This window comes from Myiozetetes cayanensis, unplaced genomic scaffold, assembly GCF_022539395.1.
Source record: "Myiozetetes cayanensis isolate MyiCay16 unplaced genomic scaffold, myiCay2020 scf2-11, whole genome shotgun sequence".
NCBI lineage: Eukaryota > Metazoa > Chordata > Aves > Passeriformes > Tyrannidae > Myiozetetes > Myiozetetes cayanensis.
In genome coordinates this window covers 87,056,001-87,069,366 of record NW_026087411.1, presented here as the reverse complement: position 1 = coordinate 87,069,366, position 13,366 = coordinate 87,056,001, and the positions used below count along the sequence as shown (strand labels likewise).

Sequence of the window (13,366 nt, the reverse complement as noted above, 5' to 3'; positions counted from 1 at the left end):
ACATTTGGAGACACGGAACATGAAGGTTTGAACTCCTATCCAAAGACATAAGTTTAGCTCATGTTTCTTATCTGATCACAGGACCATAGTAAAAAAGGAAATCTCTGTGTCTTTTCTTTGAAAAGGTAGGTTTACACTTCAATCAGAAGGAAAAATATTTGCTTATCCTTCGAGAAAGAAAGAGAAATGCTTAGTTTAAAAGAGTCTGGCAGAACTTACTTTTGATACAGGCAAGTTGATCTCTAGTGTCAAGACCAAGGTATTTATATATGTACAAGCAGTATTTTTGGAACCTAAGCGACTTCAATGTGAAATTGTAAGAGCTTAGGTACCTGCTCTATCTCTAGCCTTCTACATAAATACTCTTAACATGGTTTGAAATGCTTTGACACCTTGAAATAAGTAAATTTAAATTTGAGTGACCGTATGTGGTTGTCTCTTGTTTCACTGGATGTCTGAGTGTTTATTGCTGCTCTCTTCCCATAACTTCCACTCTTCTCCTGGACCAGTTTGCTTGGGCATCTTTAGGCAGGTATGAACACACTCTGCAAGTAGAATATATACAGTCTATGATTAGAAAGCAATGAGAGCTCTTGGTGAACACACATAAATATAAATAAGATCTAATAAACTATGATTCCCCACTCTGGCATGATGCTCAGTGAGCTTTCACCTGCTGGACAGGCATCAGTGAGGAGGGAAGTGGCCACAGTTCCTAGGGATATGGAGCTGCCACCTCCATCTCATCAATGACTTCAATGGTTTGAGATCAACCCAGTAACTCCTGACTGCCTGATTCAGTGAGCCACTTCAGCTACTGCCAGGTAATGGTAAAAAAACCCAGGGCTAGGGACTAGCAGCCAAAGTTTTCAAGTTGTACTTGGTAACTGCACTTAAACAAAATATCACTTAGCAGGTATAAACACAGCAGTGCTTATTATATTGCAAGAGTTTGTATGTCCGGAGCTCAGAAGTGGCTCACTGATAAGGCATGAAAAGAACAGAAATAAAAACTGGATAGTCAGACAGTAATTTCAGTACTAGATGTTGAGGCCAAAAGAGACAGAGATCAAAAATACCATTTTTGTGATGAGCCACCACTGTGACTCTGTTTGCAAATGTGTGATTAATGTAACTTCTTGCTCCACTGGGAATTTTACTTATGAGCTTTTTTTAAAGAGAAATGCTGGTGTAGCAGTGTCATTGCTCAAAAAGGTGAGAGATCATCACCCTGTGTGTCCAGCACAGTTTGTGAAGTCATACGTCATATCTCAGGACACAACAATGAATCTCTCTTGACCTTGCAAGGGATTTGTTAACAGACTAGAACAGTTCCCAGCTGAAATGCTCTCAAATTGTGTTTGCTAACAGAGTGTGAAGAAGGTCCAATAAAGTAGTCCTCACACTCATTCCCTCTTGTTTACACGATTCTTTTTCTCTTCAAACATTCACAGTTCACTTCAAAGACGACAGTGGGGTAGACTGAGGATGTGGGTGCTCCTCCACTCCTTCTGCAAGGAAGGTATAGCCACAATCTACAAAACTTCTTATTTTTACCCACCTAATTTAATTCGTATGGTGCTCCATTAATTTTCCCACACCACAAACACTTCAGTGAGTCACTTAGACCCAGTGTATTTCTATCCCCAAAGCTGTTCATTTAATGGGAAATAATTCATTTCATTCCAGACAGCCACACCAAATGGAACTAAACTACCCAACATACTTGCTAGTGTGTCTTTCATCTCAGTGTATTGATTTTAAGGCTTGTACTGATTTCTCCCAAATTAACTTTTTATTTTTTTCGAGCTATATAAATAAATAATGTGAAGGAAAGCAAATGAAATTTTTGAGGGAAAAATCAACAGTGCAGATATGAGATCCTGAGCAAACCACTCTGCACTTTCTTCAAGGAAAAATATTTCTCTCATCTCACTTTGCTATTAGACGTGTCACTTTTACTGATTCCAATAATATTAACCTGATCAAAATTTAACAAAGACAAATAGAGAGAAATCATATACATAATACATAAAATAAAAATACATGCACTGCTCTCTGCTGGAAATCTTTTATTTTTATATGATTCTTTGATATTCTTTGAGAGGCTCTTTGCAAATGCAAAATAGATAAAGAATTTATGATCAAAACTCTAACCCTCGCCTCATGCATCTTCTGAGTTGCCCTTAAAGAACTTATTAGCAAGATTTTATCTTGAAATAGTCACTAAAATGTAAACAAACTACTCAGTATTTTGTCCAGACAGTGCTGTAAATTCCAGCTAGAAAAGAAAGGAAGAGTAAAATCAGAAATGTTCTGTGTCATGGTAGGAAAAAAATTGTCAAATGCTCTGGCAAATTTAGTCTAACCCCTTACATTTAACTCAGTGGTGGATCCAAAGTTTCTGCCATCTTATAGAACTCCAAGGTCCCTTATCTTGCCTTTTCTCATAAAAGAACCACAGTGTAAGCTGTCAGCATCCTTTTTCTCCTTCTTTGAAGTGAGTTTTGTTACTGCAGGGCAGTATGGTGCCTGACCTGAGATGGCCTGCATTGCCCTATGAAAACAAGGCTCAGTAGAGAAGTGGGTAGGCAGTTTAATAACTGTAAGTGTATCAGCAGAAGACACTGGACTGTTTGAAAGGCAAGCTCCCTCCCAACCCATCCAACCTTGTTTTTCTTCACAAAGGTATGGAGAAAAGCTGCAACCTGAGAGGGCAGGGAGAGAAGAACATTTGAAAACTTGAAGTACTTAGTGACAATTTTTGAGGGAGCAAGAGTTCAAGAAGAAAGTGGAGATAAGGAAAAAAAGGACTTGACTTCACTTGGCCAAGAATCTCTCACTTTTTATTATTTTTGTTCTCCAAATTACCTCCTTTTTTACTATCTGTTTGTATTATCTCTCAGTTCTGTCTTGTTCTGATAATTATTTCCCTGTAAAGTCTAGAGCACTTTGCAAAATAGGGTTGGATACATATTACTTTACCCTTTGGCTAACGTTCTAAAAACTTTTCTGCTTCTGGCTCCTCTTCAGGGCTAACAATCTCCATTTCCATTCTCATTTATGGGGTCATTTTCAGACTTGCAACCACATTTCTGTTTACATGGTAATACCCATTACCCTAAGTGGGATCACGACTCCTGGAGTTTGATAATTCCTATTCTAGAAACTACTGCAATTTAAAGGATAAATAATAATGAGGTGGAAAAAGGGAATGATAAAAATCTACTTGAGAAATGCAAGGTCATATCAGAACAGAGAGAAGAAAATGACCAAAGTAACAGAAAATGCAAGAAAGATGAACAAAAAAGAAAATTGAGATAGGAATTATATGGAGGAAGCTATGCAACATATTTAAGATAACGCTTTGAAAATGTGTCTTATAGAGTAAAATACTTTCTAATTAGTTTTCAAAGCAAAGAATTGCATATTCACATCTATTAATATAAAACTCCTTTCATAAAACTAAACAGCATAACCTTGAATAATTTTGATTGTTGCTCTGGAAATTGCCCCGTTCCATAAATAAAATGTCTGTCATCCAGCTTATCACACCACTTTTAAGGAAAAAATTTTTGAGTTTTATTCATCTTTTATTAACTGACACATATTTTATAAGCATGATTGCAGTATGTTGCTGAATCTGATCAATATCAAACCCCTCCCAAAATTTGAACTCCTACTGAATGCCTCCCAGTTTTTAGTCACCTTTAAGTACTGTTTAATGATAACTACAATGGAAGAAAACAAGTTATATCACCTTTCACAACTTTTATTTGTTATGATGCAGAGTTAAATTATCACGTAAGCCCCCAAAATATCTGAAATACTTCCAAAGCAAAAAGATTACTTCAGGTACGTCAGAATTGAATTTGGTAGTAAAAATCACGTTAGAATGATCAGAAAAAAAGAAACCCACATGTTAATTATTTGTGCTATTACAAGATTTAATTGGCTTCTTAGCAACACACATACTAATTCAAACTAGTAGATAGTGGATGTTTAGAGAAAAGTAGTAACAAGTAATAATAATAAGTAAGAAGTAATAATAATAAAAAAAGATCGCTTGCTCTGATCAGTTCTGGTGACATAATAATAACTGAATGAGATCTTTAAAATATTGCCTATGCAATCACTTCCTGAAAGAGAAAAGTTTTTAATTTCCTTATATATCCTGAAAGAAATAGACCTTCAGCATCTTAATCTGCACCCTTTAATTCCTTTGTCTCCTTCATATGCATTTCACGCTGGGCAGTGTGTTAGTTCTAAATGTTGATATTCAGTATCTTAGATTGACGTTCTCTGAGAACATGAATCTTCAAAGACTGTGAAAAAGACAAAAAGGATCCCATCAATGTTGTATAGCAGAATTACTAAGTGAACTACTGTGACAGTTGTCCTGGCAGTAATAAATAATTCTCCAAAAGTGCATATGGGTGAGATCTTAAACCTATGCTTTTTGCAAAGGAACAGCTAGCTAAAGCATTGTAAGGAAATGCTAACTGAAGGAAATCTTGCTACACCCTCTGAAGTTAGTTGAGTCTGTGTGATACCACTAAGTAGCCCTATGCTTATTTAAGCACAGCACAAGCAAAACAGCAGGGGAGCAGAAGCTGATACTATGAATAAATCCATCATTCCTGCAAAAAGTTATGAGAAAGTGATATTCCATCCTCTGCTAATTCTATCAACAGCTACCAGCCTCACGAGTCAGGACCCATCCTCTATTTAACAGTGTTGGAAGGGAAGTCTGCCTGCCCCTATTGTGCACTAACCCACAGAGTTGGATACCAGAGTGGAAGCAAAAGACTGAGATAATACACAAAGATAACAAATTTTGTTTATGCTCAGAAAAGCTGGTTCTATTATACATCCTGTTTCAGTTAGCAAAGCAACTGAAATCATGGTAAAAGTTCTGTCCATCCTACAAGTGACATGTCTCAGATTAAGAGATGAAAAATACCTTGCCCAAGACAAAAATGATAATTAACAATTCTAGTCAAAATATTGCAATAAGCGTTACTTACAACATTATGTGCAGGTCACTCCACCTTCAGGTATTCAGATACTAAGTAATTAATTCTTATGTCAGTCCTTCGAGCTAGGCAAATATCTCCATGCTACGTATAGGGAAAATGGTAGACAAAGAAATAGGGTATGATAAGGTAGGCATAAGAAAAAGACTGAGTTTTTTTAGTTAAAAAAGTTCCTGTCCACCTCATCTCAGAAGAGTTGATTTTCTTCAAGCACATTCATCTTTCATTACAAGTCATATGATTTAGGACTAATTCTCATGAAACTAAGATACGGAAAATGGTGGATTATTTACAAAGCCAGTGAGCACATCTGAAGTGCACAGTAATCATTTCCATTTTAGGTTAATTGAGCTCCTGAAATAGTTTTAACACAAATTAATTGTGTACAATCTATATCAGATCTTAGTGGTAAAAAAAAAGAATTAATTTCTGCTGTCTCTCCCTTTCATTATTAGACCATTTAAACCACAAATGTAGTAATGTGTTTTTTATAACGAATATGAGTATATATGTAAGCATACATAAATAAAATCATAATCATAAACAAAACACTATAAACACACATACACACACATAATCTGAATAAAAAACAAACCAATTCAGAGCTAAAAGCTGTTCATTTGCATGCATATCATACACTAGGAAATTTTCCAGAAAAGCTTGGATATTATGAGTTATGCAAGGGTATGGAGTATACAGTATGAAATTAAAAATCACACTTAATTTATATCGCACAGTTTGTTCCTCCATTATTTACCAAAGGTTATTGTGCTTTGAAGCCAAGCATATACAAAGCCAACTATTTAATTCAGGGTTAACCTGAATGATTTGATTTGAAACCTGTTGATTTGAAACTAAGAATGTATTAAAGTACAGAGTTGAAATACAACGTCTTTGTTATGTCAGCCTACAAGTGCAAAATCTCATGGGTTATTTTGTTATACCTTTCAAAACAAATTCCCAGAGTGGTTCAGTGGCTGTAGAAAGCAAAGACACTTTGGGTATCACTTTGGGAAGTGGTGTTAATACACAAAAATTACATGTACCTATGCTTTGATCTGAATCAATACTAACCTGTATAATATCTCAGCATTGTGCTATTGGTGATTATTCCCCTGCAGATAATTTATTTTGGAATAATCACAAAGAGAAACTTCTTATTCCTTGGTGTTTTGCCTAAGATATAACATATTGCTCATCTGTTGTAAGAATACTCTCGATCAGAATAACACCAAATTTATTCTTAATAATGTATCCTCTGATTCACCTGAGCAGAAGAAATCTGACACATTTATCCTACACTTGGCTAGACTTCAACTGAAAGTGAAGTGAAACTTAGGTACTCTTTATCCAACCCACAGGGGTACATTAAGTCTCAGTTAACAGATGCTAATATGTGACTTTGAGAACATTAGAAACTATTGCCCTACAGATGAAGAAATAATGACTAATTTTGCATAACAACTTTAAATACAAAGCAATAATAAATTAAATGCATAGTTTTGATTCTTATATCAAGATGCTTGCAAGTAATTTATGTAAAGATACAAATAAAGTTCACTTATATTTTTTAGTTGTATATTAAAAACAGAACCAACAAAAAAACCCCAAACTCAAAAATCTGCAGTTGCTTAGACAAAGTAAAGATTGCATTAATGAGTGCAGAATATGCAAAATTTTATTTCCACTATAATATAAGAACGTTTTATACTAGCGAACCGATGCCTTCTAATATGTTTTTCTTTGAGGAAAGAATGCCTTGTTCTCAGTGTTATAGGAATGAGAGACCAGTGTTCTGAAAGAAATTTAAGACTGTCTAGGTCTAACCATGGAAAAAATCATGTTGACTGCACTTGACTATATAGATTTGCAGAGAATGGGTGCTCAAGAGCATTACTGAGTGAGAAGATGAATGATCTGCCTACTTGCTTTAGATACATCCATGATCCATCACCGTTTTATCTGAGCACCTCACAAAACTAACAAATTTTGGTGTACAATCAGATTTGAGATACTCCAGCCACATTCATTTAACGCTGTGAAAAGGGCATATTGGTGTAGGGTCTGCAGTGGGGATATATTGTTCCAAAATTCAGAGCTGTTGCTGTTGGACTGATTTCAGTATTTGTCAGTTGTCATCACCAGCAAATGGCAATCACTTGGCATGAGTGAGTTCCATTTAACTTGTCACTAGTGGTTTTGCCACCCAATAACAGAAAAAAGAAAAAAGCAGATTCTGTCTGTGTACTGTCTTTGATACATTTTCTACTGCCAAAGTCCTGTGATCTCTTCCTATCTACCTGTAGACTTAAATCTCTTTAAGAAATATCACTACAGTGCTTTTTGGTACTTTAATTAATACTACCTATTAGGTTCTGTGACCCACAGATGTGATTTGCTGTCTACTTGATGGACAAATGTTACCTAAGGAAGCTAGCATAAATTTTTCTAATGTTGCCCTGTATCAGCACTATTTCATTAATTAAAAGTATTTGAAGGGGATGTCAATGTCCTGAAGCCTAGACAGCTACAATATTTGCTTTAAAATTTTTCTGCTATGAATAGGTGAAATGAAAGACTCATTAAACTGAAAATCTGCCAAATGACACCCAACACATTCCAGACACTGGCAAATATAAAAAGTTTCATGGAATAAGTATAGATTCTTCAGCCTTTCTAACAGTAGATTCTGATTCTCTTTGTCACTTGTGCTGATGTATTTAAGAAACAGTTAGTTTTAAGAGAATTTAATTAAGCAGTAACAAAACCAGAGGAGACTCCAGCATAAGGTTTTCAGTTCCTTCTCTAGCATACATACTTTCCCATTGACTTTAAGACATACAATAGAGGTTACAATGTACTGATTCCTAAGACCTAAGGGTATCCGAAAACCAGGTATTTAATTTCTTGACTTATTCTGTAGTTTGCTTTCATTCCAACTCAGAACAAAGTGAAGACCTATTCTAATTTCCCAAAAAGAAGACACAAAGAGTGTGAAATGGATATGCAATACCGAAGCTTAGCCAACATAGTATTCTGAGACAATAAGGAGCCTTTCACCGAAAACATGTCTTCTGAAGCAAGCAGTATGGGTTAATATTATCAGTTTGTTGAACAAGTCTTTATGTCTCCATGAACATTTTAATTATGTACGTGGTTTTGTTTCATTGTCATTTGCCAGCATGTTTGTCAAAGAAGCCACCACTTTTAAACTCCTCTGAAGAGTTTTTAAACTCTTCCAACTCCCTTCATAGTTAAAAGAATTTAATCACTTTTAAAAGCCCTTTGGTAAGTATAATGATAGCTTGCTCCTTAAATAATTGGTGTCTATATAGAAGTATGAGAACATAATGGTTTATTTTGAATTATATTTTCATATTATAGTGTCAGATTTATATTCACAGCATTCACAACATTTTTATGTGCTTTTTGCTTTTTTCTTTTTTTTTTTTGCTATTCTACATAAAAATCCTCAGATATTTTGCTGTACTTCACTCTGCTTTCTTCTGCAAATATATTCTTTGGTTGTTTTGAAACATTTTGCTAAAGCAAAATAATACTCTTATTTCACTTCATGAATCAGTGATATTAGAAGGCCTGAAAACTAATTTCATGGTGGAAAAGTATGCTATTCAGAATTGTCTCCTTTATAAAAGCTTTGTAGCTAAGCACACCTAGCAGAGCTCTCTCTTTTACTAGGAGTCGATGTAAAGCCACCATGAAGTGTTTACATGTGCTGCTCTGGCTCTCAAGCAATAGCCTTGGACAGGTTTGTTGTATACAGCCAAAGGATGCCCCAGGACAGAAAAACAAAATTCAGAAAACACGTAATCACTGTGCATTAGCTTGGCCATTTCAGAACTGTAGAAATCAAGCACAAAAGTATTTAAAAAACCATACCAAATTCATTTCAGAATATAATTTAATTTAGTTCATTGAAGTCAACACCTTAAGAAAATATTTTGAAGGCTCTTTTTATGGCTACACAAGAGAAGGTCTCCATACAGGGAGGAAGGTACAGTATATCACAGTTAACAGTGACTCAGCAGCCATTTATTTCCTATAAAAAGATGTTTTTATATATATCAATAGCATGTAAGTTATATAGATTATGATAAGGTTCATTGATTCCCTTCCCTGCATGATTATTGTTAATATGTGAAGTGGTTAACTTTTTATATGATAAATACAAAACATTTTTAAGGATGTACTTGTATTTGTAACTAATTAAGTGATAAAGAATTAATTACCTATTTTTATGATTTGTTTTTTTCTGAATGAACACACCAGCTTTGCCTATGAATGTTTCAGAAATTTACTAAGAAAAAAAATCTCATCTTAATGTATAGAGCTTTCATTTTTGAGTCTTATTTACCATCTGTTGCAGTAAGACCAGAAAAGGAGAACACAAAGAAAATAGAAAGAGATGTATTGTTTCAATGTTTCTGTTACACTTTTTAATTCACACTTAAGTGAAAGTGCCTCAGGGCTCCAAAAAGATACTATTACTATTCATTATGGTAGAAAAAAAGCATTATGTTGTCATTTTAAAGACAGATGAATGCCTAAACTGGAAGATTTATATGTCTGAGCCTTAATGATAGAGAAAAAAATGGCCCAAAGGTAGATCCACTCCCACTCCAAGTCGTATAATCTGAATAGTACATGTTGTAGCTCACAGACTCAGGATGCAGGGCCTTAAGAGGTGTAATATAAATACAGCTTTTAAAACCTGAACCTGAGGTGCATGAAAGGGAGGGGGATGGGAGAGTGTAGTTTAAACTTGCCTACACTGAGGTGTAGTCTTGTTTAGGGTAAATTCAGTGATTCAGTTATTCAGTGAGAGTAAAGCATCTAGAAAAGTACCAGTCAAACCTACAATTCTACTTATGAAAAAGCAAGTGAAGAGAAAGAATGAAAAGAGAAGATATCTACCTGCATGATGATATGAATCTAATTAAAAAAATTCCCAGAAAATATGAATGTTTGTTTTTCAGTATTCCATTTTATATACATCTTTATTCATATTTCAACAGTAACTTACAAGCCACAAGATTACCCAACTCTTGCCCCACAATCAACTTTAAGTCAAACACTGTGATCAGAAAATGTTTTAAAAATCCTATATACTCTTTTATTGGTGTTTATAGATTTATCAGCTAGCTTAGACATAAAATCTTATGTCTGAGCAATGTTTTGTTTAGGAAATGTTCATAATATTTGGAGGGGAAGAATGAGTGTTGGCCATCTTATTTAAAGAGCAGAACTTATATGTTTTATCAAACCCATAATTGATCACTTTTACATAAAGTGTTAGGATGCCTCTCAATCTTTCAATCTAGAATGGTTTTCCAGGAAAATATGGAAACATAAACACATCTACTGAAGTAATTCTATTGAATAAAAAAAAAATACCTGTAATAGCAGAGAGTCTAAAAGGCAATGAAATCAAAGGAAAAAACCTCCTGATAGATTCCTGGTAACTTTGATTAGTTTGGGGAGTAAATTATTTAAGGATATTTTAAGCTTTATAAGCAAGCAAACAACCTCTTTCTGTTCCATTGACTTAGAAACAAAACCAACCAAACAAGCACAACAAACAAGCAAACAAACAAGCTAATACAAGTATGTAAATAAGAATCCTGGTGTTGAAGTTTGAGATTTACCAAAGTAATTCTTGTTTCCCATGTTCCAACTGTAGAGACAACAATTTTTGTGTGTTCTGTGTATCTCCATGGCTTCTCTTTGACACCTCAAATGGACATGGAAGAGTTAGGTGATCTCCTTTCCAACCACCTGCATCCACAACCATGTGCACTTCTGGAAGAGGATAGAGATGCTTCTCCATCATGTGACACAATCATGGTGATGATTACATCCATTAATCTCCTCTTTTGCATTTTTGTTGCATCTGTTTATCAGTATGGCACACTCCGAGATTGGCACTAGGCCATCAAACAGAGAACGACTCTGTATGAACTGAAAGCTTTCTGCCAACATGTTTGTACACACATTTAATATTAATTGTTGTCAGTGATCCTACAGACAACTCTTGGCATTGTGGTAAATATTGAGCATCTCACTACTGAGTATATTCATCTGGGTTGATCCATACCTCTGTTCTCAGAGTTCACAAATCATTAAATAAAGTGCAATCAAGATAGCCAGTAGATGATCTTACACTTCAAAATCTGTCTCATATTTAAATAAATATATGGCAAATATTAAGCTATACTTGCCTATACCAATTTTCTTTTATTGCTTATAATTCCAATGGAAGTCACTGGCAGAAGAACCTAAAAGAACTACACTAGATCAAGACCTTTTAAAATTATACTTCTGTAATGACAAAATTCCCTAAACGAATATTTATCATGTGTGGTTATTGGGAACACAAACAAAATAACAAATGGAAAAAAAAATTTGCACAAGTGTGTAAGTTATTTTAGCAGAATAACACCTTTGGCATTATAAGTTATGTCTTCATAAAGGGCAAAGATTCTTAATTTAATTGCAAAATAATATCTGTGCAAGCAATTTTTTTCTTATATAAACCTAAATTTATGATTCAGCCTTGAAAATATGCCCCCTCCCAAGATACTTTATTCCAGTGTTCATACTGCTGAACTTTGTATGATTGATCATGTTTATATATCTTTGTTCCTGAGTTAAAATTTTGTTATAATCAATCTTCAGTGTTTTTTCTTAATTATATCAGTATCCTAACTTGGGGAGAAGGGTGAAAAGTAAAGTAAATTCTAATATGCAATTTTGTTACAGGCACAAGTTATATTTTTCAGTAAAAAGTATCCTCAGGTATAAACCAAAGAAACAAAACAGAACTAGATGAAAAAACAGGCACATGTGTTTCTACGTTTAATACTTAGGTATTTTAAATAAATGACCTACGTATTATTCCTGAGCCCTTGAGGTTGTCTTAGGCAGTATCTGAGCCCCAGAGTGATAACACGAATGATTCTGCCCTACTAAAATTTTGAAGACTGGAATCTAATGACTGTAATTATAACCAAGCAGTATTTTTCATACCCTTTAGCCAACTAGTATACTGTGATATAACAACAATGGGGAAATTAGAAAAGGCAAAAATTTTCATATTTCTATTAACAAACACAAAGAAGAGCAATAACAATGTTTTTACAGTCTGAATGTGTCCATTTTCTCTCTTATTACTGTTACATATTTACTAATGGGGGAAATGAGATAATCATTTTATCTTATTGAGAATAAATTTTTCATGGATGGAAAGTGGACTTCTTTCATCTTTTACTTTGCATAGGAACCTATTTCTTGATTAATAATTTTACCAGTTTGTCATAGTTGATCTTTGTTTTCACTTTATTTTAATGAAGACCTCAACAATGTAGATCCTAATTTGCATTGCTTCATATATAGTTAATATTTCAAAGCTGTGAAGTGCATTGACTAGTAACAGGATGTTACTTATTAAGTGACAATTTGAGAATACTGTTATCACAAATATGATTAGAAAAATATACTTTATAATGTCACTGTGTTCAATATAAACCCGTAAAATAGTCCTAGGAAAGCTGGAATTACTATTGTCCTTTGCTCATCCTCTTTGTTGCTTAGTAATGCAGAAGCTTCCTGATTCTTTTAATAAATGAACATGCCAGCTGTACTACTGTATGCAAATATAGCAGAAAAAAAGGGGAAGAAAAACAGTCAATATGCATGAATGTGTAGGAGGAGGGAATGATAATACTATGGAAATTGGCTGCATGTTCATATCAAGTGACATGGAACAAAGACCAGAAACCCTAACCTCTTTAACCTCTGGTGCTTGGAGATTAATGTGAAACAAGTGCTACATTTCTGTAGATCTGGGGACATCTGCTCTTTACATACCCTATTTGTCTCCCTCAGTCTCTGAAAGGGCAGCTGGATCTGGCTACAGTGTGCTTTTCAGTCCATATGATACTCAACAGCAGGCAAGAGTTCAAAATCATCTCATTTGATTGCATTTGTATTGCATTGCCGTGGCGCAGGAACCACAGGCACAACAGAAATGTTTGGGAGTTCTAGGTTAACTGAGGTATTTCTAAGGAGGAAAAAAAAAAAAGCTAAAAAAAATTAATTAAAATGTGGAAATATATTGCATTTTATTATTCAGGAAAAAAAGTGTATGTAGTACTAAAACCAAAGTGCATCAGTTCATCAGTGTTATCCAACACGAATGGGTCAGAAAATTGCCTCAAATTGTTTTTACTTTTCATTGATTTAAAGTGCTGAACTGACATTTCAAGTTTCTAGTGTCTTTGGGATTTAAGCACAGAAAAGCCACAGATATT

At 34.4% G+C, this 13,366-nt stretch overlaps 1 long non-coding RNA gene across 2 annotated transcripts in view; it reads right to left on the bottom strand.

Annotated features, from left to right (window-relative positions):
• Positions 1 to 246: 246 nt before the first annotated feature.
• LOC126640497 (uncharacterized) overlaps positions 247 to 13,366 on the bottom strand; it is a 97,449-nt gene continuing 84,329 nt past the window's right edge. For both annotated transcript variants that reach the window (XR_007629079.1, XR_007629078.1), the window contains 2 exons: positions 5,028 to 5,120; positions 247 to 545 (listed from right to left, as the gene is read on the bottom strand). This is a non-coding gene — a long non-coding RNA (uncharacterized LOC126640497). The remainder of the gene's footprint in view (positions 546 to 5,027; positions 5,121 to 13,366) is intronic.